The 25,132-nt window shown below is 36.0% G+C and overlaps 1 pseudogene; it reads right to left on the bottom strand.

The window, feature by feature from the left end:
- Positions 1–514: 514 nt before the first annotated feature.
- Positions 515–25,132, bottom strand: part of LOC149245499 (uncharacterized) — a 45,485-nt pseudogene continuing 20,867 nt past the window's right edge.

The following is a 25,132-nucleotide window of genomic DNA, read 5'->3' as shown; positions in this document are numbered from 1 at the left end:
TTATCTGTAAATGAAAGTTGCTGTGACCTGCACTGAAACCTTCTAGAACAAGGCTTTTCTTCTTCAGCTAATTCATATAATATACTCTCCATGGATCGATCTGTGAAGGCTCTAGTTAAAGCTCCGCCGAGTCTCAGAAACCTGACGGTAGCGGATCTCGTGCGACCTTCTTCTTGGAGCAAAGGGATTGCCTGATGCAGCTCAAGTAGTGAAAGCTTTACGTGTAGTGAGTCTGTCGGTTGGATTTGACAGGACGGAACAGGGGCTGGGAGCCATCAACAGAGCAACAAAGTCTCCACGACTGGATACACAGGTTTGTACCCGAGAGATTCCCTTTGGGGATCAGACTCCCACACAACTCTTGCCTAAAAAAAAACTTAGATCCCTCAAAGAGGCTGCAGATTGCTGCAACATGACGGCTCTCAACAAATCATAGCCCACAACCTGCCTTTGAGGACTCGGTCCAGCTCCTCCACCTCTGCAAAAAACAATGTTGGTAGAATGAGCTAGTAGCTCAACACCCATAACAATTTCCATGAATGTTGAACTGATGAAATCCGGGCTCTTTGGTTAAAGGCACCCCTAGCTCGGCCAAGCAAGCCTGCATGCGCTGATCGCTGTCATACAAATGGGGTAGCGGTGAAGGCACTCGTCCTGGACTTGTTCGAGGGCTCTGGCCAGTGGATAACTGATGGCAAAACCCCCTCCGCCATAAGCCATTCCATAAGAATGCATCGCATTCTGATCAGTAGATTCAAAATTGTTGCCGATGTAATAGTACTGATTGTGATCATATTTGGCGAGCACTCGCACTAGATTCTGCGGCACAAAAAATGTATCATCGTCTCCCATCACAAACCACCTGACATCAGGGAGCCCCAATCTGAAAGTCTCTGAAACAATCCGAGAAATCCGAATAGCAGAGCGCAATTCTTGGGGATGAGTATAGTTAAAGTGGGAGGTATCCTCAGAGATTCTGATTGGTGGCCCGGGAAACCCTGTTTCGTTTACAGACCGATCCCGTAGATTGATGTAGGGTTTCCTCTGTTTCCATTTCTGAGCCGAAGCTGCAATCCCGAAAACAATATGCTCCAAGCTCGTCTCACATGCATCAGCCACAACCGTTGCTCTTCCTCAACTCCAACCAAATGCGTCCTCACACCAAAACAGAGCCTCCACGATTCAGATGTCAGATGCACGCTGATCCAGCCACATCCACGCTGTGGGCCGATCCACGCTTACCCCTCTTCACCGGATGATGCCTTCACAGATCTAAGGCTTGAATAGCTTCGACCAGTAACAATTGAAACTTGGCCTCCTCCGATTCCTCCGATTCCTCCGACGAATCCGTCATCTCTGCTCTTCACATTTCAGTATCGCATATTTCATTATGGTCAACTATAGCGACTGCGAATCAACAACACGTCAGGAATTGAAGAACAATTCCTTCACTATGACTTAGATCTGATAGAGTTAATGTGTCAGGGGAACTGGATTGTACTATCTGTTCAATGGGTTCTGGAAAATCTGTCACCATCTCTAACAAAAGCCTTTCTCAGTGCTTAGCCTAGAATAAATCAGAACTGACAACTCCAACATCTCTTCTCTTTTAGCTATGCCATGCTCTCCAGAGCGGAAATCGATCCACAGAACCGCTAAAGAGCCACAGATCGGACAAGTTCAGTGCAGAGATGCTCCTCCGCTTCTCCCCTCCACTTTCATTGTACCATCAATTGCCGGAGGCTGCAATCTTTTAACTGATCACACCAAAAATGCAGATATCCACTGCTCAAAGGATCCACGCTGTGACATGTTGTGATTAAAAGAAAAATTGATGGACAAACGACCTACACTAAACTCTTTATTTCCTGAGCTCAGGACGGGCCAAGCCCAGGAGGGGCTAGGCCCTCACGGGCTCTGATACCAAGATAAAATAGCACACACTCAAAAATATTCTATATCTTGCATCAAGGAAATTATACACATATTTATACAAACAAAAGTTTCAAGATAAGAATTCTATCTTAGACATAAACTAGGAGAAACTATATTCTAACTAATTCCTATTATGTAGGAGCAAACTCCTCAAATGGAGAATTACAACCATAGACAAGTAGGAATTAATTATTTCTAACTATAAGCTAGCCATATATTGTCTCATTTTTCAAACTAAAGAAGAGGAAAATAAATAGGGTGGGTTATACATGAGCTGGTTATACATGTTAGATGTAGTAATTGTTTTTACTTTACTGATTTTATCTCCTAAGGAGAAGGAAAATAAATAAGGGTGGATTATAGATGAGTTGGTTATACTTGTCCGCTGTAGTAATTGTTTTTACGGTAATGATAAGGCATATTATAGTTGAATTGGTTATATATTTCATATGTACTTGTTTTTACAGTAATGATAAGGCAGAAGGCAAAACATAATTGAATTGGTTATACATGTCATATGTACTGATTCTTTTTCTAACTTCAATATTTCCTCTGTTGATAATAAGTTACCAACCAACACTCCCATGTGAAAACTTTATAAAATATTAAAACACCATTGTATTGGTTTTACTACAAACTCTGACTCCACATCAATTCCATGCAATTATGATGATGGAGAAGATGGTGAGCCAAAAGGATAGCTTATGATAAACTCCATAGTCCTTAAGATGGAAATTACTACAAAGTTTGATAAAACCTTACTACAAACTATGACCCCACATCTATTCCATGCAATTATGCAATTCCATGCAATTATGATGATGGAGAAGACGGTGAGCCAAAAGGATAGCTTATGATAAACTCCATAGTCCTTAAGATGGAAATTACTACAAAGTTTGATAAAACCTTACTACAAACTATGACCCCACATCTATTCCATGCAATTATGATGATGGAGAGGACGATGAGCCTAGAGGATAGCTTGATCAACTCTAGATGGAAATTACTACAAACTCACCCCAGATCGATTCCTAGATCGATTTCATGCAATTATGATGATGGAGAGGACAATGACTTCTAGATTTGTGCATAATTTTTGTACCATATGTTTTGGAGTTTGGAGAAGAACTGATAAGTGGATTTTCGATGGTTTAGGAGATGTGGATCTCATCAATGAGTAAAATAGACTTTATGATTTAATAAGTCATTTGTATGTCATGTTCATATTACTTTTTTTTCTTAAGATAAATATGTGAAAAAAATTTAACATTTGTATTATTGAAAAGTAACTTTTTAATCAAATAGTTATTGGAAGGTCAATTTATTATCAAAACATTATAATTAAAAAGAAAATTTTAAATATAGTGTTCTTAATGAAAATACCCAAGAAAAAAATAATAAAATAAAAATTAAATTTTTTACAAATAAGAATCCAAATTCTAACCGTGAACAAGAGCTTGAATCCCTCCATTCGTATTCCAAGCTAGTATGAAATTTAAAATTGAAGAAGCAACATTCATATTGAGCTTGAATCCCTCCATTCGTATTCCAAGCTAGTATGAAATTTAAAATTGAAGAAGCAACATTCATATTGTCAGCTAGTTTGAAATTGTGGGCTTCCTCGCTAGACTACATTTCAAATTCTTTCTTATCAATAGAGATCTTCATTGTTAGTGACCTGAAGTTCAAGTCAAGGAGGTCTCTTATCTGGATCGATATTTATCTCGAAGTTACAGTGGCGTCTGCACTTGGGAATCGTATGCAGAATCACTTGGACGCACTCCATACAGATTAAGAAAGGAAGGTTTGCGATGAAATTTCTTCATATATGATCGGGAGATGACATTCCTGGATGAAAGCCAAATTTCTGGAAAGAGATCAGTTTGGCCTCATGGAAAGCCCATGGGTCATGGTGTAATTCTCATATGCTTTATCTCCACAGCTAGCTGTGACCATTCCTTGAGGGAAAGATTTTATCCCCATTCTTATGATGATCATCCCCCAACTAAGTACTTGACCCAGGGGGGAGAGGGACGCGAAAAATCCTTCATGTATTCATGTGGAGAGAATAATAAAAAAATTATGTCACTACCTTAGGAATGACATCTATGGACGGGTAGAGGCAATTAGTTTGACCGTACAAAGAAAATTCTATCAATTTTTTTTCTGGGCTCCTATGTCAAACTTCAACTTTCACTTTTACAATGCAAATGACGCCTCACCGCCGCTGTGGTAGAGCTACAGCCCCCGAGGTGTGAGGTCACCCGTCTCGTTTTATTGATTGTCATAACTCTATGCAACGGTCACTCTTTAATTAACATTCCACGTCATATAGTTAGTGGCGCCCCCATGCCATATACGTGACGAAAGAGACTTGAACATAGGATGAGTATACCTGTATGGAGGCTAACACCCGCGGATACGAGACAACCCTAAATTGAATGCAACTAAATTTGGCGGGCGAACACCATTGATTTTTGGTGAAAACAGTGGCACTCGTTTATTTATCCAAGTGCTAACTTTGATGGTGTATTTAGTGGCGAGTCCTGGCTAGGATCCCTGCTCAAGCTTCAACGTCAACGACCATTACTGCAACAATAACTGATGGCCATTCCTTGATCTTAGTTGTTCAACATGCCATTTTCCCTCTCTCCACGAATGTTCAAGGGTGTTCAACTTGTTTTTTTCTCAGAGAATCACTCCATATCCATCGCTAAGGGTCGAGGAGTGAAAAGGAGGCTTTCTTGTAGCATGGATAACATTGAACACCAATTTCCAGGCATTTTGTATTTCCTCCTGGTTGTATCTCACATATCACCTATATTTCCTCCTGAAGTTTGAACTAATTGAGCACGTATTGGTAATTTCCATGAAGTTAATACTGCATGTTTCCTTGGCTCAAAAAATTACTTTGTGGCGACCGTTGGGGGCCGAGGAGCAAAAAAGAAGCTTTCCATGTTCTACGCACTCAGTAACAATTATCAAGTATGCATGTTTACAAAGCCATCGACGTGAGTTCCATCTGCTTAGTGTTCTTGCACCATGAAGATGCGCGTGTTTGAGGCCCGCCCATGCATTTCATTTTGAACCATATGAACGATAAGAGCTCGTGCTATAAAAACAGGCCATTCAAAATTTGGTTGTGAAAATTTTCATGTCGTCAACGTTTGGCATATAGATAAGTCGCGGAGATGTATGCGTGGGACATACATTACCCAACTGCTTCTGAGTGTATTTGCTCTTAATAACTCCATTGCTTAAGACTAGAAATGGGTATTATATTGCATTTTACAGGATTAACTGTATTATTTAACTTTGCACAAGTAAGACAATGAAATTCAAGTTAAAGTTACTTAATGTTTTTTTCTTCTCATTGAATCATCATCTCCTTTCCTTGTGAGAGTGAACACGATAGTTAAGGAGAGAAGAGAACAAGGAGTAGAAGACCAAAGAAAAAAAGAAACACATCAAAGAAGAATCTTGCACCAGTAAGACGGAGGAAACTCCAAGTTAAAGTTACTTATTGTTTTGTTTTCTTATTGAATCATTATAAGCATGGTTGAGACTAGGACTTGGTGAACTGGTTAGTAGAGCAACCAGCGTTTTTATATTTTATTTCTACTCTCTTCGATTTCATCCCTTGAATAATTGAACGAGTGTTTTCATATTTTGTGTCAGATGAAGCGAATCTAAGACTTCACCATTTTGGTGCCTTTGGTTTCATCCCTTTTATAGTTATATTTGACCAACTACAATGGATCATAATTACCAAATTCGACGTTCGACTGTTCGGTTCCCTTATTTGACCAACTACAATGGATCATAATTACTACGTTCGACTGTATTGGTCGAAAAAATTCGAAAATTCGTTAATACCATTCGGTTCGCATCATAATATGTTAATTTTTAATACAGTGCGAAATTTTTAAAAGCAATTCAAGTTGACAGTACGTGGTTCTCTGGTTCCATTATCTATCCAGTCGGACCTTGTGATTCTGAGCACCCAGGCTTAGCAAAGGGCAAGGCAGTCTAAAACAACGTATGGATCTCTGATCGATGAGCAATCAACCATAGTAGAATAGCCTCATAGAAACATCCAACCCAGGGGGCATAATGTCTGACTAACCTTCGAATTTTGTTATTTAAAAATTTATTGTTACATAAAATTAGTAAGTTTATTATTACAAATTGTAAAAGTTTATATAAAAGGTTAAGTTTTATATTTAAAAAATTGTATAAACTTCCACGTAATTTTTCTTATACTCGTAATTTTATTGGATGATAGACTTTTACCATTATTGTTTAGACTATAGCCATTCTCAAAATTGAGGTTCACGGCAAAACTATAATTGGTATAGAATTCAATTAAATGGGCATTTTTTTGGTGATCTACTGCAAAGATTAATTTATACACCTTTATTATTGAATAAATTTGAATTAAATGGGTTATTTTTTTTAATTTTTTAGGAAAATTAATTTACACATATTTATTATTGAATAAATTTGAATCCTAAAAGAGAGGTATTCAATTAAAGGAGTTATTTTTGTGATCTACCACAAAGATTAATTTAAACATATTTACCATTGAATAAATTTGAATCTTAAAAGAGAAAGAAAACAAAGATATGTACACACAATAAATTTATCTATTACACTCACAAAATCATTCAATTGTATCATGTATATATGGAGTTTATGAGATCCAACAATTTCTAAAGTGAGGGATTGTTGTTGAGAATATATCTCAACAACCCAATTAACTCAAAAAATTAACTTTATTTGTAAGCGTTATTTCAAGGTCCCCCTTAATGCTTACATTATTACATAAATCTTGTAGACACCACTCTTTCTTCACCATCACATGAGCTACCACTTGACCTCCATTTAAAACATAAATGTCTATGACCATTGTTCACGAACTTGTAAGATAAGCAATATTGACAAACTCAAAGCTGTCAAGTAATGAACCACTTTATGGATCTGTCACCATTTATCGAATATTTTTCTTTCTGTCAGTTACTAGGATGGAGGTTTGGATACTAAATGTGTTCAAAAGTTGATCAAACAACTTGACCTTAAACGTAAGAATTGATGTTCTTGTAATCAGGGCTTCTAGATTAAGAACCACCAATCCTTTTTACAAATACAGAACAATAACCAGTCTCACACACATGGATCTCATAATGACTCACAACTATTTCAAAAAAGTTTGAGCAGTTTTGCACTGTACTTATCATCACTGTCACAATCTGAGATGTCCTTAAAGTTATCATCTCACAAATCTTCTAAAGTAGCCATGTTAGTTGATTCCTTTTCTTTTCAATTCAAGAGACCTCTAGCATGAGTTCTACAATTGAATGTTGTATGTCCACGCCTTCTGTAGTAAAAAAAATTGACTAAGTTCTTATTTTTATTGATCCTTCCCTTAGAAAACAGTGTCATCTTAGGGTGTGAGCTATCCTCTATGTCACTTGTTTTCATCCTCTTTTATTTTGCTACAAGTGTTTCTATCATTTCATCTAGTGATTTAGAATAAAATTGACTTAAGGTGAAGATAGCATTATCACCAGCATAGATCCATCTTAAATAAGGATCTAACATGAGATGAGAGGGATCCAATTTCTTCACATGCAAATTTTTTATGATTCGACATTCTTTAAATGTTTTGTATAATTATTTAATTTTTTTGATTTTTAGATTTTTAAATTTTTTTATTTTGGCTGACATAAGTGACATTTGAGCTCTGATGATGGATGAACAACATTACACATCATACTGGCCTATAGAATGAGCCTCTTAGCTCAATAATTTGAAGATAAATTGTTTACCAAAAATGGCCTTAACATCTTCATCTTCTATTTCGCCCCAATTTCCTTCAACTACCTTATAAGATATTTTTAAGTCATTTATATGTGCAGACAATGATACCCTTCATGAATTTTAAGTTTATATAATTGTAATTTCAGGGAGAATTTTGGGTTCACAACATTTTCCCCAAATATTTTGGTTAACTATTTCCATATTTGTGCAAAAGATTTGTGTTAAGTCTATAAGATGAAGTTGTGAGTCTGACAGAGAGAGTCCTATAATGGATTTAGTTTTTTCCTCTTTTTTCAGCCAATTAATTAATATATTAATTATGTTGAAGGATTTCTCTCTATGGAGTTGGTTGCACAAACACTGTTCACCCCAACCAATCTCCTTGCTCCAATTTTGTCTTCCTACCCAGTGAAATTATGACACATGTATCTAGAAAAAATATGACACATGGAAAGGATGTTGTAGAAGCCATGTTTCCACGGGTGTCACCAACCCGCCTAGTATAGGGTTCGAATCTTCGCAGGGAGCCACATTCCTGAAATATCACAGGCATACTCACTCTATACATAAAAGTGAACAGGACTTCAACTTGACTTATGCGGGAACTAGTACCTTCGTCAATCTTAAGCAACATACTTAAGGCTAGGACCACTAGGCATGCTTTCTGCGAACGACCACCATCTCCGATGCAATTATGTATAATGGTGCAACATTACAGGGTGGAGTAGCTTTTGTACTGTGAGTGAGAGAGTGGTGAATATGTTGGTATCTGAGAGGCAACTTATGGAATGCCTTGATTTTTCTGTGAAATTCATCGCAACTATGATCACATTAGTGGGGGCACAGTGCTTCTTCGTTAGGGTAAGAAATAGGAAGCTGTCCCAGGGCCGTTCTAGTTTCCCGTTAGTGGCAACCTTCACATGTTGGGAGACCTTTCCCTCTGATCGCTGGTACTTCTTTCTCTGAAATTCGGACCTCAATAGCCAACCACCAGCTAAATGACTCTAAGCATGATTGGGAATCAAATTTACGATGATAAGAGGACGTGTTTGGGTAATGAGTCAAAGAGCAAGTAGGTATTAGTGTACCATGTTATTCAGGGAGTGATTTGACGCCTGCCATTTTAAATTATTGGGAAGACATGTCTTTCATTTTATTCCTACATATTTTCATGTTTGTAGTGTGAACGCTCATCCAATTTACAATGATGAGAGGACGCGTCTGCATATTGAGTCAGGAAATAACCAGGTACTAGTGTACCACTTTATTTAGGGAGCAAGGAAAATTTTAAGGATGGAAAATTTTATTGAAGTTTAAAAACATTGGCGAATCTCACTAATCCTAATATACAAATTATAAAATGTTTATTGATATATTTGTAAAATTATTCAAATTTTTAATGATTTATATATAGTCTCTATATAATGTTGGCGATTTTTTAGGTAACATAATTTTATATTCTAAAATTTGGGCGAATCGTCTTTTATAAAAATTGGAAATTGGCGAATATTTTTTTGGAAAAATCATGGAAAATTAGCCCACTGGGCGAAGATTAGCCCCTAAAATTTTCCATGTTAGGGAGTTATCTGAGCTGATTAATAAAAAGTAGTTAAGATTAATTAGACTATATCCATTCTCAAAATTGAGGTTCACTGCAAAACTATAATTTGTATAGAATTCAATTAAATGGGTTATTTTCTTGTGATCTATTACAAAGATTAATTTATACACATCTATTATTGAATAAATTTGAATTCTAAAAGAGAAAGATATTCAATTAAATGGGTTATTTTTTGTGATTTATTACAAAAATTAATTTACACATATTTATTAATGAATAAATTTGAATTTTAAAAGAGAAAGATATTCAATTAAAGGAGATATTTTGTGATCTACCACAAATATTAATTTACACATACTTACTACTGAATAAATTTGAATCATAAAAGAGAAAGAAAACAGAGATATGTACACACGATAAATTTTTCTATTACACTCACAAAATCATTCAATTGTATCATGTATATATGGATTTTATGAGATCCAACATTTTCTAAAGTGAGGGATTGTTGTTGAGAAAATATCTCAACAACCCAATTCACTCAAAAAATTAACCTTATTTGTAAGTGTTATTTCGAGGTCCCCCTTTAATGCTTACATTATTACATAAATCTCGTAGACACCACCCTTTCTTCACCATCACATGAGCTACCACTTCACCTCCATTTAAAACATAAATGTCTATGACTATGGTTCACGAACTTGCAAGATAAACAATATTGACAAACTTAGAGCTGTCAAGTAATGAACCACTCTATGGATCTGCCACCATCTATTGAATATTTTTCTTTCTGTTATCTGTCAGTTACTAGGATGGAGGTTTGGATACTGAATGTGTTCAAAAGTTGATCAAACAACTTGACCTTAAACATAAGAATTGATGTTATTGTAATCGAGGCTTCCAGGTTAAGAACGACCAATCCTTTTTACAAATACAGAACAATAACTAGTCTCACAAACACGGATCTCATAATGACTCACAGCTATTTCAAAAAAGTTTGAGCGGTTTTGCACTGTTCTTATCATCACTGTCACAATCTGAGATGTCCTTAAAGTTATCGTTTGACAAATCTTTTAAAGTAGCCATGTTAACTGATTCCTTTTCTTTTCAATTCAAGAGACCTCTAGCATGAGTTCTACAATTGAATGTTGTACGTCCATGCCTTCTGTAGTAAAAACAATTGTCTAAGTTCTTATTTTTATTAATCCTTCCCTTAGAGAATAGTGTCATCTCACGGTGTGAGCTATCCTCTATGTCACTTGTTTTCATCCTCTTTTCTTTTGCTATGAGTGTTGCTATCATTTCATCTAGTGATTTAGAATCAAATTGACTTAAAGTGAAGATAGCATTATCACCAGCATAGATCCATCTTAAATAGGGATATAACATGAGCTGAGAGGGATCCAATTTCTTCACATGCAAATTTTTGGAGTCGACATTATTTAAATGTTTTGTATAATTATTTAATTTTTTTTTTAGATTTTTTTTTAAATTTTTATTTTGGCTGACATAAACAACATTTCAACTTTGATGACAGATGAACAGCATTACACATCATACTGGCCTATAGAATGAGCCTCTTAATTCAATAATTTGAAGGTAAATTGTTTACCAAAAATGACCTTAACATCTTCATCTTCTATTTTCACCCTAATTTCCTTCAACTACCTTATAAGATATTTTAAGTCATTTATATGTGTAGACAATGAAACCCTTCATGAATTTTAAGTTTATATAATTGTAATTTTAGGGAGAATTTTGGGTTACAACGTTTTCCCCAAATATTTTGGTTAATTATTTCCATATTTGCGCAAAAGATTTGTGTTAAGTCTATAAGATGAAGTTGTGAGTCTAACAGAGAGAGTCCTATAATGGATTTAGTTTTTTCCTCTTTTTCACCCAATCAATTAATATTTTAATTATGTCGAAGGAGTTCTCTCTATGGATTTGGTTGTGCAAACACTGTTCACCCTAGCCAATCTCCTTGCTCCAATTTTGTCTTCCTATCCAGTGAAAATATGACACATGTATCCAGTAAAAATATGACACATGGAAAGGATGTTGTAGAAGGCATGTTTCCACGGGTGTCGCTAGCCCGCCTAATATAGGGTTCGAATCTCTGCAGAGAGCCACTTTCCTGAAATATCACAAGCAGGATCCCTCTATACATCAAAGTGAACAAGGCTTCAACTTGATTGATGTGGGGACTAGTACCTTCGTCAATATTAAGCAACGTACTTAAGTCTAGGACCACTGGGCCTGCTTTCTACGAATGACCACCATCTCCGATGCAATTATATATAATGGTGTGACATTACAGGGTGGAGTAGCTTTTGTACTGTGAGTGAGAGAGTGGCGAATATGTTGGTATCTGAGAGGAAACTTATGGAATGCCTTGAGTTTTCTATGAAATTCATCTCAACTTTGATCACATTGGTGGGGGCATGGTGCATCTTCATTAGGGTAATAAATAGGAGGTTGCCCCAAGGCCATTCTAGTTTCCCATCAGTGGCAACCTTCACATGCTGGGAGAGCTTCCCCGTCGATCGTTGGCATTTCTTTCTCTGAAATTCGGACCTCGATAGCCAGCCAGCAGCTAAATGAGTCTATGAATGATTGGGAATATAATTTATGATGATAAGAGGACGTGTTGGTGTAATGAGTCAAAGAAAAAGTAAGTACTAGTGTACCATGTTATTCAGGGAGTGATTGGACACCTGCCATTTTAAATTATTGGGAAGACATGTCTTTCCTTTTTTTCCTACATATTTTCATGTTTGCAGTGTGAATGCTCATCTGATGTGTGGATGGATGAGTTCCCTTGAGCAAGGGAGCATCCTGCAAGCAACCAAGAGCATGGTGCGACTAGAGGGTCCTTCAGTAATCACATTAAGTGGGAAGGATGTTGTAGAAGCCATGTTTCCACGACGCCTTTTGGAAGCATTTGGAGGCAAGTGTGCAACATTATTAGATCAATTGCAAGCAACCCCCATGTAATATTTCTCAACTACTTGACACTTGAACATAAAATGATAAATAAATTTGAAATATGTTAAAAATATATGGATAAACTTATAATAGAGTTACACTAATAACATCACAACATATTTCTCTTCTCAGAACATAAGCTTGAATACATTCCAACAATAATTTAATGTAATTCGCGGACTTTCCCATCAAAATTTAAAAATTCAAATCACCTTGAGCTTGGCTTGTACCACCATGTTAGTGAGGAAGTCCGTTGTTGTCATGCATCTTACTAGAGCTTTTGGATCTACGAGGTGGAAGAAACTGCTTGGTTTTCTTCAAATTCGAATCGAATTTCTTTTTTAGATTGAGTTAGCATTGAAAGATCGTCCACAAATGATTTATTCCAAGCTCTGAACAACGCTCTGTATGTAGCTAGAACCTCCTTGGCCATTACTTATTTCTTCCTACTCGTCCCTCAACTTCCTAGCATTTGCATTCATAATTAAAAAAATGAACTGCCTATCATTTGTATTCATAATTAAGAAACAAGAAATAAGAGCAACCTGTCATTTGCATTCACAATTAACAAACAAGAAACAAGAAAAAATCAATAATCAAAATCACATGTTACCGACCTGAAAATAGAGATCCCTCATTTCATGTTTGGAAGTAGGTAATTCTTCCACCTTAATCTACATCTCTCAAAGCATCCGAGCAGGCCTATAAGAAAAGGACTTTACATTTCTCATTAGCAAGCAGACTCAGTAAACAAGCCACATATATTTTCTTGAAAAAAATTCTATATTACCAATGAGCTTGGAAACTACACGAGACTCTCTTCTAGGGCACATATTTCTATGAGCCACTTCATCTCATTGTAGTAGCAACACGTGAGGAAAATAATTACTAATCCCATATGTTGGCGCAATGACAGCTACAGGTGCAGATTTGGTATGGTGTGCAACTTCGCATGGGAGAGGAATTGTGCTCCGTGGTTGTGTAAATGGTGAGTAGCTATCAAGGATGGATGTTGATGGTAGGGAAACTACTTGCTTGGGTGGTTCTTTCTTTGTCATTTCAATAAAGGCAAAGACAATAAAGGAAGCGATCCTCTAAAGTATAAAATAAAACGAGAAGTAACTGCTATCAACTAAGGGATTAGTAATGGAGCCATGTGGGTTGTATGCAAGCCACGCATGCCTACTCCAAGTTTTCTCTTTTTATTCACATGGATGGTTCAATGCCAAAATTTACCTGTCATGTGTGTGCAAGGTGTCACCCATCTGTCATGTGCACCTGGTGAGACCCATCTGTCATGTGCAGCTGGTGAGACTTGTCATATGAAGTGGCCCAAAATAATAGTACTCCCATATTTAACTCTTTCCATGTGGGCGCAATATTTTTCTTTTTTTCAATGTAAGAGTGGTTTACCAAGTTTATGTTAGTGAGTGGTCAGACGAGTATTATCTTAGCTGTTTATTTGGGGTAGCATCAGATGTGCTCTAGCCATGAAAATTGGTGGATAGGATAAAGCACATGAGATCTCCAAGACTCTGAAATGGTTTGGGGAAATTCCACCCTATTAGAGAGATATAAAAATAATTAATATTTTTAATGGAGTTCCTAAGTCTAAACTTAGGAAAATTAAAATATTAATGGGTATTAATATAAAACTGGGTGAGAGTGTTTTAAATGACATGGATCAATCCAAATCTAATCTTAGCCATTGATTAGAGATTTAATCTCGGTTGTTGAAGACTCAACAGAAAAAGTATAACAGGAGGCTTGAGGGTCAGTTGGAGATACACCAAGATTGATTAGTCAGTTCGATTTTCTAGAGTGGGGTTTATTGAGAAAATTCGAACAAGTGATCAGAGTTGCAACGAGGGGCAATGAGTGCGTAGTAGAGAGGCAGAGATAACATCGAAGGATTAGCGTTGAGATAGAAGAGGCTATGCAAAGCCAAAAGGAGTCACACAAAGGGCCAGAGTGATTGCGCAGAGGCTAGCAAGGCCTTCATGGGTGACGCAGAAGGCCAGAGAGCCAGCGCAGAGCCACAGAAGGATGACGCATGGGGCTTCAGAGTGACGCAATGGCCGGGAGGGCTGATGTAGAGCCTCAAAGAACCGTTAGAGAGATTTATGTATAGCAGACTTACCAAATATCTACTTCCGAAGAGAGGTATTACTGCAAGATAGATATCTCTATTGGGTGAGCTAGTATGGCACCCTAGTTGTACTGAAGAAAGTTGTTTAATAATAAAACCCTCAAAACTATTGCACCAGTTTTCCCAAGTCAGGTTTTTCTGGGGATGATTGTCAAAAAATAATGGTGTCCCTTGTGTGTTTGTCTGTTTTTTTAGTTGTTGATCTGTAGATGGTTGAGACTGCATTTGAGTTTATTTTCAGTATTTATATGGTTAAATAACTTGTTAAGGAATAAACAAGTAGGTGAAATAAACCAGATAATGCAGGAAGATGTTATGATGTGTTAGACTTAGAAATTTCAACATTAACCACTAGTGACCAAGTCTCATCCTTTTGAATTTAAGTGAGGTAGGAAAATTTGTAGCCATGTGACCACCAATTTGAATTTGAGTGGAGAAAGCTCGATTTTGAGTGGAGGAAGCTCAAGGCTTAAATGCCACTCTCTCGTTAATAAATAGTACTTAGCTTTTAAGTTTACATAAAAAAAATTATAACATTTCATCAACTTAAATTTATTTCATGATTATTTATATGTTTGCATGCTTTATTTTCTTACTTTTTCAAAGATTTTTTTGATTTTTTAGAGTAGAGTAGGTTAATTAATTTATGTTAACTAAATTATTATTTTCAATCTATTGGTGCCTTCAAATACCCACAAATACCTACTTTAATTAGATTTTATAATATTAACATTTAATATATTAAAAATACACCTTATAATATTAATATTTAACATTTTTAAATGTATAAATGGAACAATTTTCATAGATTTAATAAAAAAACCACCCAGAAAGTGCTAACACAAATTTCCAAATCTTAATGAAATGTTAGTGATCCAGTCTTTACTGCGTCCTTCAAGGAGTAGGGTTTGGAAGTGGATGGTGGATTGGCACCTATGGCACATCCAAAAAGCTTAGGAGAAAATGCATCATAGCATCTTTGTTGTTGACATCATATGCTATAAGGAAACTTTGATGATTTTACTTCCCACATGTAGAAACCTCTAATGGTTTGGTGTGATACACTCCTTCATTTGGATTAGAGAGTTTGTCAAACTTATGAGTATGCATGCATTCAACAATGGCCTTTGTTAGTGGTGAGACACTTCAATTAGCAATGGCCTCTGTTAGTGGTGAGATGACATTCAAATCTTCTATTCCTTGGGCATAACTTTGTACCTTTAAAAGCAATTATTAATTAATAGTTTAGAATCTTGAGCCATTATTAGTTAATAGTTTAGGATCTTGAGGTATTGGTTCTTCTCCTTTTATTAAGCTCCATAAATTTTGATGCATAAAATGCATTTGTACCTTCACCTTCCAAGCATGGAAGTTTGATCCATTGAACCTTTCAAGAACTATTTGCTCCAAAGAACTACAATAATTACGCCGTAAAAAGTTTCTCCGTGGAAAAAAATTCCCCTGCTGCCCACCTGTTCTTATTATGCACCATTCGCTGTTTTGTTAGACGATTGAATTACACTTATCCATCGATTTGAGATAGGCCAACATCTAACGGTTGTGATCGGCTAGAAATTTGCGAAGGTTGGTTTCATGATAGACCGCCTCAGGTTGTAAATGGCTATGGATTCATCTTGCCCAACTGTTGTAACTGGACAAGGATTCATCTTGCCCAACAATGATATAATAACGGAAAATCTGTTGTGAGTCACATATCTCGAACCTTTATAGTACGTCTCGTCCTCGATGGTTGAGGTGCCAACTGTCAGGAGATCGTCGTTAACTATTATTAGGGTTTCATCGAATGGTCATCCGATTAATGGCTTCGGTTGAGGTCACTACCAAACCTCTACCCCAACGCGACCCTCATTTGCATGCTTCCCAATCTCCTACCTGCCATACCTACTACACCATGGGTTGCATGCTTCCCAATCTCCTACCCGCCATACCTACTACACCATGGGTTGCAGCCGTGAGGGTATGAATAATTCCACATTTCTATCTTTCTCCACTTTGATTTTGTTTTTGAAGGCCCCTCTTTTTTTAATCCTAAACCTAGTTTTCTTGTTTTAAGCTAGGGTCGGCTTCTTATACAGATAATAGTCTAACTCAAAGCTCACGATTAGGCCTAGATGCACTGCAACCCACCCTTACCCGACGCATTGAAGCTCCTGTAGATTGGGTTCCAGAACTCAGTGCTTGCTCCCTGGGAATTTGCACGATAATAATGATGGGCTTTTAAAGTAAGGTTACAAATCCGCTGGATTTTTTGTTTTTGAAAATTATGATTTATGCGCTTTTTATGATTTGAGACAAACCCTGAAGGGGTTTGTTATATTTTGCACAGACACTTTTCTTTAACTATGGCGGGGTTGTAAACTCACCACCACAAATCGGCTATAGGTTAGAACCCGATGGAATATACTTGTTATTTAATTTAAGGGATATTCTAAAGTCTTCCCTTCCTTGATTGTCTCGCAGGGTTTACCAAGGGCTTCTTTCGAGCATTATACAAGTGATAATTCCCACACTGCGATGCTAATTAATTCATTGAGTTTTATTATTTTAAATCATTATTTGACTAATCACAGCTTCTTTTGCAATTACAGGTTTGATGTGGGTGGACTCTACCTCGAGGGTTCAGGTTTCCATGTTAACTTAATCTTGTTGCCATGGAATCTAACCCTTATCAAGGTTTTAAACTAGTGATGTTTTCTGAGTAGTTTTTTATTTTTATTTTTTTTATCTGTACTGAAAACATCAAGGTTATTTGTTTAGATTATAGTTATTCATGGAAGTACAAGATCATTCCAACCCTTATCAGGGTTTTAAACTTGTGATGTTTTCTAAGTAGTTTTTTATTACCCTTTTTTATATGTAATGAAAATATCAAGGTCATTTGTTTAAATTATGGTTATTCATGAAAATACAAGATCTGGTTCCACAGTTGGGTGATCCCAGTTAACTATCTTCATTTTTTTACTGTGTAATTTTGTTTATTACCTTGTGATCCCGTTTAACTATCTTCATTTTTTTTACTATGTAATTTTGTTTATTACATTGTGATCCCGGTTAACTATCTTATTTATTTTTACTATGCAATTTTGTTTATTACATTGCATTTCATAGCCAGTTAGTGTATTACATTGTGATCCCGGTTAACTATCTTATTTATTTTTACTATGCAATTTTGTTTATTACATTGCATTTCATAGCCAGTTAGTGTAAAAATTATTTACGGGTCAAAACCCTATTGACCATGTTTACATAAAATTTATGTGAAAATATAATTTGTGTGCAAACCTTAAGCACATATAATCTGATTAAAAGGATTATTTTATTCTTAAAAGAATCATTTCATTCCTCTGTTGCGTCTTAACCAAGTGAATGTTTTCTTTGTATTTCTTTATATATATATACATTTTAAATTATGTTTTCTTTGTATCCTTTTATATATATATATTTTAAATTCACCAAGAGGCTAGTCTAAATACATGTTATGCATTTTTTTAACTTGTTCTCTACATGTCTCATTATTTTTATTTTTATTTAATTTTAAAGTTTAACAGTCATTCGAACACACCAGTAGACATTCTGAGCTGGTTGCTTGATAGTAGTTTATGCTAACAGTTATCAGACATTGTTCGGTTGCTTGATAGTTTATGTTAACACATTGTTGAGAGACAATTTGGACCCAAAACTATTATCAGGCTGCCTAAACTACCTGCCTAGGACTAATCTGGACAACGATAAAGTGAAAGCTTAAACAATTTAATAGGTTATTGGATCCCTGTTCTTTTTATTTCCGTGAAGTCATATCATATTTTTTAGGGAATATGACGTGGACATGTGATACGTTCTCAAATGAATTATTGTGTTTGTTTTTAAATAAATATAGGTATAGTTGTTGTAGAATGAATTGGGGAGGAATTTAAGCTCAGACACAATCAATGTGGTTGATAAAATTTCCATGCGCTGTATTGCAATCTCCATATGTCTGGTCCAATTTAGTTTGGACACTCTACATCATGCCTCTAAGGAAGCAAGTCTCATCACTTGATAGTATTATAAAAAGAATGCAACCATTGCTCTGTCAAATGATTTATAGATCAAACATAGAACTTTTAGCAATATTTTAAAGTTCAAACACACTTGAAAGTTTTGGAAAATACATAAACATGAGATTCCCACAACCATTCCATTTTCATTTCTCACATTAGGGGTCTTTTTTACCTCATTTGTTTTGGTATGGGCATTTGATGATGCATGCAATCTCTAGTCACTTTGGCTGCCTCCAAAACTCAATGAATTACACTTATACCTAGTGGGTTGGTTGCAAGTGTTAAGGATAACCGTTCAAAACAAGTGACTATCGTTTATAATTCAGGTGGAAGTTCTTCTCGAATTTCCATTGGAGTTTTAGTCATCCACCTCTAATTTTAGTTATTCTACAGAATTAGTAGAACTGGTTAATTTACCCAAAGTATGGCCAAAACCCAATTACCACGGAATCAAAAGGAATTAAAACTCCGCTCATAATCTTATGGCGTCCACCTTTTCTCAAACATTTACCTTTACCACAAAATCGAAAGGAAACAAAACTGCTGCTTATAACCTTCTCAGGTTCGAAATCTGAATTAACCCACATGCAAATTTTGGAGCAATATCCGTCGAATCTCATCACTTCATAGCGAACGACTATGATCGTTCCGGACTTCAACGGATTAAATCACAATTCATACAATATCGCATCCGATTTCTAAATTAACCCTTGTGCATTTTAACCACGTGATTACCATCGGATCACCCTCCTTCAAGTGGACAGTCGCTATTAACTGAGGTATTAACTCAATTTTATAATTTCTCGCGTCCGGTTTAAGAATTAATGTTCACGCTTGTGAGCACATGATCATCGTTAGATCTGTTTCCTGTCGATTAGACGGTCCAGATCTTTTTCTGGGTTCTCAGGACTTTTGTTGGGGTTTTTCTCGTTCCACCAAGAAATTGGACTTCTGCCAGGTTTAGACTGGTTCTAAGTTTTATTCTCTGTGACTTCTAAACACAACCAAATTATTTCAAAACACAGGAAATGAAGATTTAAACACGGTAAACACAACATTATATGAAATCGAACTCTAAAAGGCCAAACTAGAAATCAACACTTAGAAATATTGCAAAGGAAATTCAAACCTCCGAGATTTAACCATTCATGCACAGCATACATAGAGACACAGAGATATTTCAGATTTTACTGTGTAATCCTCCACAGCCAAATCCTTTTACATTAATTCAAAACTTACATAAATACCAATACATACAACAACCAGATCCTAAATCAAAGGATTGAAATTGCCTAATCCTATTTAATCTGCATGAGCTCCTCGAGAATCTCAACTAAGCCTAACTACTTGAATTTATTACATGATAATCCAAATCCCTAAATTCTAGTTCTAATCCTATCTAGAAAGCTTTGTAAGGTGACAGCTAAAGGACCCCACTCCTTTGCTTGTAAACTTGTTTTTGTATTTTTGGAATAAAATCGAAGTTTTTTTGTCTTCAAGCCTCATGCTTTTGCATCAGACGCCTCATGCTTTTGCATCAGACTCCTGAGGACAAAATTCTTCATGGCTCCTGTCCATGAGCTCTTCTGCAAAACTGCTGAACTTCTGTAGCATGACATCTTTCATCCAAGTAGCTTCAGCAACTGGTTGATCTTTCCACTTGACCAAATACTGAAAATACTCATGTCCCCTTGTCCTTTTAAGCACTCTCTTGTCTAAAATCTTCTCTAGCTGCAATGCCTTTGTTGTAGGTAACTGTTTTACCTAATCAACCTCATGTTCTTCTTTATCTTCTATTGTATCCTCTGCATTTCCACTTTCATACTTGTACAAATCAACAACATTGAAAATTGGAGATATTCCAATATCAGGGGGTAGTTCAGTTTCATATGCATTTGCAGAAAATTTCATCAAGACTCTACATGGTCCAATTTTCTTAAACTTTAACTTGTTATACTCCCTTTTTGGAAATATTTCCTTCCTTAGGTGTGCTAAAACCAAATCTCCAACTTCAAAATTAACTTCTCTCTCCTTCAAATCTGCTCTGCTCTTGTACTTTATGTTGTTGTCTTATAACTGATGTTTTACCTGTTCATGTATTGCTTGAATCTTTGAAGCAAAATCTTCTCCCTTAGCACTTCTCATTTTAGCTTTTCCCAAGTCTCTCAATTCAGACACTCCTTTGGGGTGCATTCCATAAACTATATGGAATGGACTCTACCCTGTACTTCTGTTAGGAGAATCATTATAAGAATATTCAACCTGTGTCAAAACTTGATCCCACTATTTTGGATGTTCACCTGCAAAACTTCTCAGAAGATTACCCAAGCTTTTGTTTACAACTTTAGTCTGTCCATCAGTCTGAGGATGATAAGCTGAATTGAAACTCAGTTTAGTACCAAGTTTCCTCCACAAGGTCCTCCAGAAATGACCAACAAATTTGGTCTCTCTGTCTGAAACAATGCACTTAGGTAAGGCATGCAACCTTACAATCTCCTTAAAAAACAGATTATCAATGTGAGTAGCATCACTGGTTTTATAACATGGAATAAAATGTGCCATTTTAGAAAAACTTTTAACCACAACATAAATTGAATCATTGCCTTTTTGATTTTTTGGTAAACCCAAAACAAAATCCATACTTACCATATCCCAAGGTCTATCTGGAATAGGTAATGGAACATACAAACCTGTGTTTTGACTCCTTCCCTTTGCATACTGACGGAATTTACAATTCTTCACATACTTCTCCACTTCATATCTCATCTTCGGCTAGAAATAAAATCGATTCAACTGCTCATAACTCTTGTCTGCACCAAAATGTCCTCCAAGTCCATGACTATGTTTCTCCTTGATCAATTTTTCTCTCATAGAACAATTTGGTATGCACAACTGATTTCTTTTAAACAACAATCCTTCTTGCAAGAAAAAATCCAGCCACTTACTTCTGTCTAACAAAGCAAGATTTTTACAAGCTTCAAATGACTCTTTAAAATCTAAATCTTTCTCATATAATTCCTTAAGAAAATCAAAACCCAACACTTGAATTTGACTTTCCTGAACTAAAATTCTTTTCCTGCTTAAGGCATATGCTACTTTGTTTGGATGGCCATTTATATGTTTTAATACAAAATTAAAAATTTGAAGATATTCTACCCATATTCCATGTTTCTGACTAAGCTTTGGCTGTTGCATAATATACTGCAATGCATGGTTGTCTGAATAAAGTATAAACTCCTCAGACATCAAATGAATGTCTCCACTTCTTCAATGAATAAAACTCCCTATCATAAGAAGAATATTTCTTCTTTGACTCATTCAGTTTTTCATTGAAATAAGCTATAGGTTTGTCCTCTTGACTCAAAACAGCTCCAATGGCTTCTCCACTGGCATCACATTTCACTTGGAAAGGTTTATTAAAATTAGGCAAAACTAAAATAGGTTTCTCAGTGATCTTTCTTTTCAATAGCCGAAAGTTATTTTCTACTTCAGCAATCCATTTAAATGGTTTTTTATCCTTCTTTATAGTGTCAATAATAGAAGCATTGATCTTACTAAAATTCCTTATGAATTTCCTATAAAAACTAGCAAGACCATGAAAACTTCTTACCTCAATGTCACTCTTTGGTGAAGGCCACTCTATGATTGCCCTCATCTTCTCTGGAATCTTTAATCGATCAACAGAAACCACAAAGCCCAAATATACCAGCGCTTCCTTCATGAATGAACATTTCTTTAGATTTATCAGTAACTTTTCTTGTTGTAGCTTCTATAAGAGATAACTCAGATGTCTCATATGTTCCTCTTTAGATCTGCTGTAAACAAATATATCATCCAGATATACTATTACAAATTTACCAATAAATTCTTTCAACACTTCATTCATTAGCCTCATAAATGTACTAGGAGCATTTGATAACCCAAAAGGAATTACCATCCATTCATACAGTCTTTCATTCATTTTAAAAGAAGTTTTCCATTCATCTCCTTCTCTAATCCTTATTTGATGATAACCACTTTTTAAATCCAGCTTTATAAAATATCTTACTCCACTTAAACAATCCATTAAATCTTCAATTCTAGGTGAAGGAAATATGTACCTGATTGTTATCTTGTTGATTTCTCTTGAGTCAGTGCACATTCTCCAACCTCCATCTTTCTTTGGACTCAACACTATTGGTACTGCACAAGGACTCAAACTCTCTCTAATCAGTCCTTTATCTAATAGTCCCTGAACATGTTTTCTGATTTCTTCATTCTCTATGGGAGTCATCCTGTAAGCTACTTTATTTGGTAGATTTGCTCTTGGAATCAAATCTATATGAAGATTGATTTTCCTAAAGGGTGGTAACTCATTAGGAAAATCGTCAACAATGATATCACAATAATTGTCCAGCATCTCTTGAATTTCAACTGGCAAATCAGAAATTTTAGTGGAAGTCATTATTACCTTGGGTTTGCAAATCAATGCAAAATTTACCTCATACTCTTCAATCTGCTGCAAGTACTCTTCTCCACTCAACAATAGAGTCTTTGGTTCAGATTTGCTTGATGCATCCTCTTCTTCCATAAGCAACAATGTATGATTAATACCATCTTTACCAAATTTATATGTGTTCTTTTTCCCATCATGCATAGCTCCTCTGTCATACTGCCAAGGTCTTCCGAACAATATGTGACACACATCCATAGGCATCACATCACACAGAATTTTGTCTTTGTATTTTCCCAACTACAACTACACTTCACACTGTTCATTCACTAACAACTGATGTCCTTTTTGAAGCCATGACACCTTGTAAGGTGTTGGATGTTTCTTGGTTTTCAATTTCAACTTCTCCACCACTTCTGTAGAGACCAAATTATATGTATTGTCACTATCAATTATCATTTGACAACATTTTCCTTGAACCTTGCACACAGTCCTGAACAAAGTATTCCTCTGTGTTGGTTCAACAACTTCCTTTGTTGGCTTTAACAAAACATTGTTAACTACCAAAGATTCCCCTCTCTCTGGTACATTTTCCTCTTCTACCACCTTTTCTGCTTCTTCTTCAATCTGAGCAACAATTGCATTCCTCTGATTTGTTCCTGCATTTTCTGGGCACTCATAGGCTCTATGTTCGAGCTTCTTACATCTGTAACATCTGATTTCTCTTCCTCTGTCTCTGCCTCCTCTTCCTCTGAAAAAACTCCTTCTGCCACTTGCATCACCTTCTGTGGGTGTATGCTAACTCGGGCTGTTGCTAGCTCTGTCTCTAGGTGTTGTAGATCTTCCTCTACCACCTTGACTTCCCCTTCCCCGGAAAGTACCTCTACCTCTGGCAGATTGCTTCCTCATCAGTGTTTCTTCAACTTTCAATACCACTTGATAAGCCTCTTCTACTATTTTAGGAGACAACAAACTTATCTCATCTTGGATCTCCATTCTGAGACCATTTATATATCTTGCAACCTTCTCATCTGTATCTTAAATTTGTCCAACTCTTATGCTCACTTTGTAAAATTCCTCTGTGTATTCTTTCACTATCAAAGACCTCTCTCTAAGATTCTGCATCTGTCTATATAAAGAAAGTTGATAATCACTTGGAAAAAACTTACCTCTCAACCTTGCCACCATCCTGTTCCAATTTTTAATTGGCTGCTTACCAAGTCTCCTTCTTTCTGCCTGCACTCCATCCCACCAAAGTGTTGCATGTCCTTTCAATTTTGTGACAACAAATTTCACTTTCTTTCCTTCTTACATTTCTTCATAATCAAAAAATTTCTCCCTATCATTAATCCATTCTATCAACTCCTCGGGGTTTAAACCTCCTATATAAACTGAACCCTCAAGTTTGGGTTTATATGTGGATCCCAGCATTGATTTAAAGAATCTCATTTTAGGAGTAACTTCTGTAGGTTCCTCTTCTTCTCCAGCTTTAGATTCAGGCTCACTGACATCTCCATCTCTTTGATTCCCCATTTTCACTGCTTCTAGTCTAGCTTGCATCTCTTGCATAGCTTCCAACACTTCAGCATTTGCAACTAGTCTTCCTCTTCTTCGACCACCACAATGTCTTCCTCCAACTCTGAAAGCCATGTTGGATTTCTTTTTCTGATCCTTGAGATCCTTATTAGTGTCAATAAGCTTCTCTGATACCACTAATGGTGGATTGGTTGCAGGTGTTAAGGATAACTATTCAAAATGAGTGACTATCATTTCTAATTCATGTGGAATCTCTTCTCGGATTTCCTTTGGAGTTTTAGTCATCTGCCTCTAATTTTAATTATTTTGCAGAATTGGCAGAACTAGTTAATTTACCCAAATTATGGCCAAAACCCAATTACCATGGAATCAAAAGGAATTAAGACTCCACTCATAATCTTATCACGTCCACCTTTTCTCAAACCTTTACCTTTCCCACAGAACCTAAAGGAAACAAAACTGCTGCTTATAACCTTCTCAGGTTCGAAATCTGAATTAACCTACATGTAGATTTTGGAGCGATATCCATTAGATCTCGTCACTTCATAGCAAACGGATATGATCAATCCAGACTTCAAAGAATTAAAACACAATTCATACAATATCACATCCAATTTCTAAATTAACCCTCGTGCATTTTAACCACACAA

Source organism: Pinus tabuliformis, chromosome 7 (assembly GCF_031772625.1).
Source record: "Pinus tabuliformis cultivar Carrire ecotype Pingquan chromosome 7, CPIR1, whole genome shotgun sequence".
NCBI classification, from domain to species: domain Eukaryota; kingdom Viridiplantae; phylum Streptophyta; class Pinopsida; order Pinales; family Pinaceae; genus Pinus; species Pinus tabuliformis.
The sequence above is the reverse complement of the archived record's forward strand: the minus strand, read 5'-3'. Positions and strand labels throughout refer to the sequence as shown.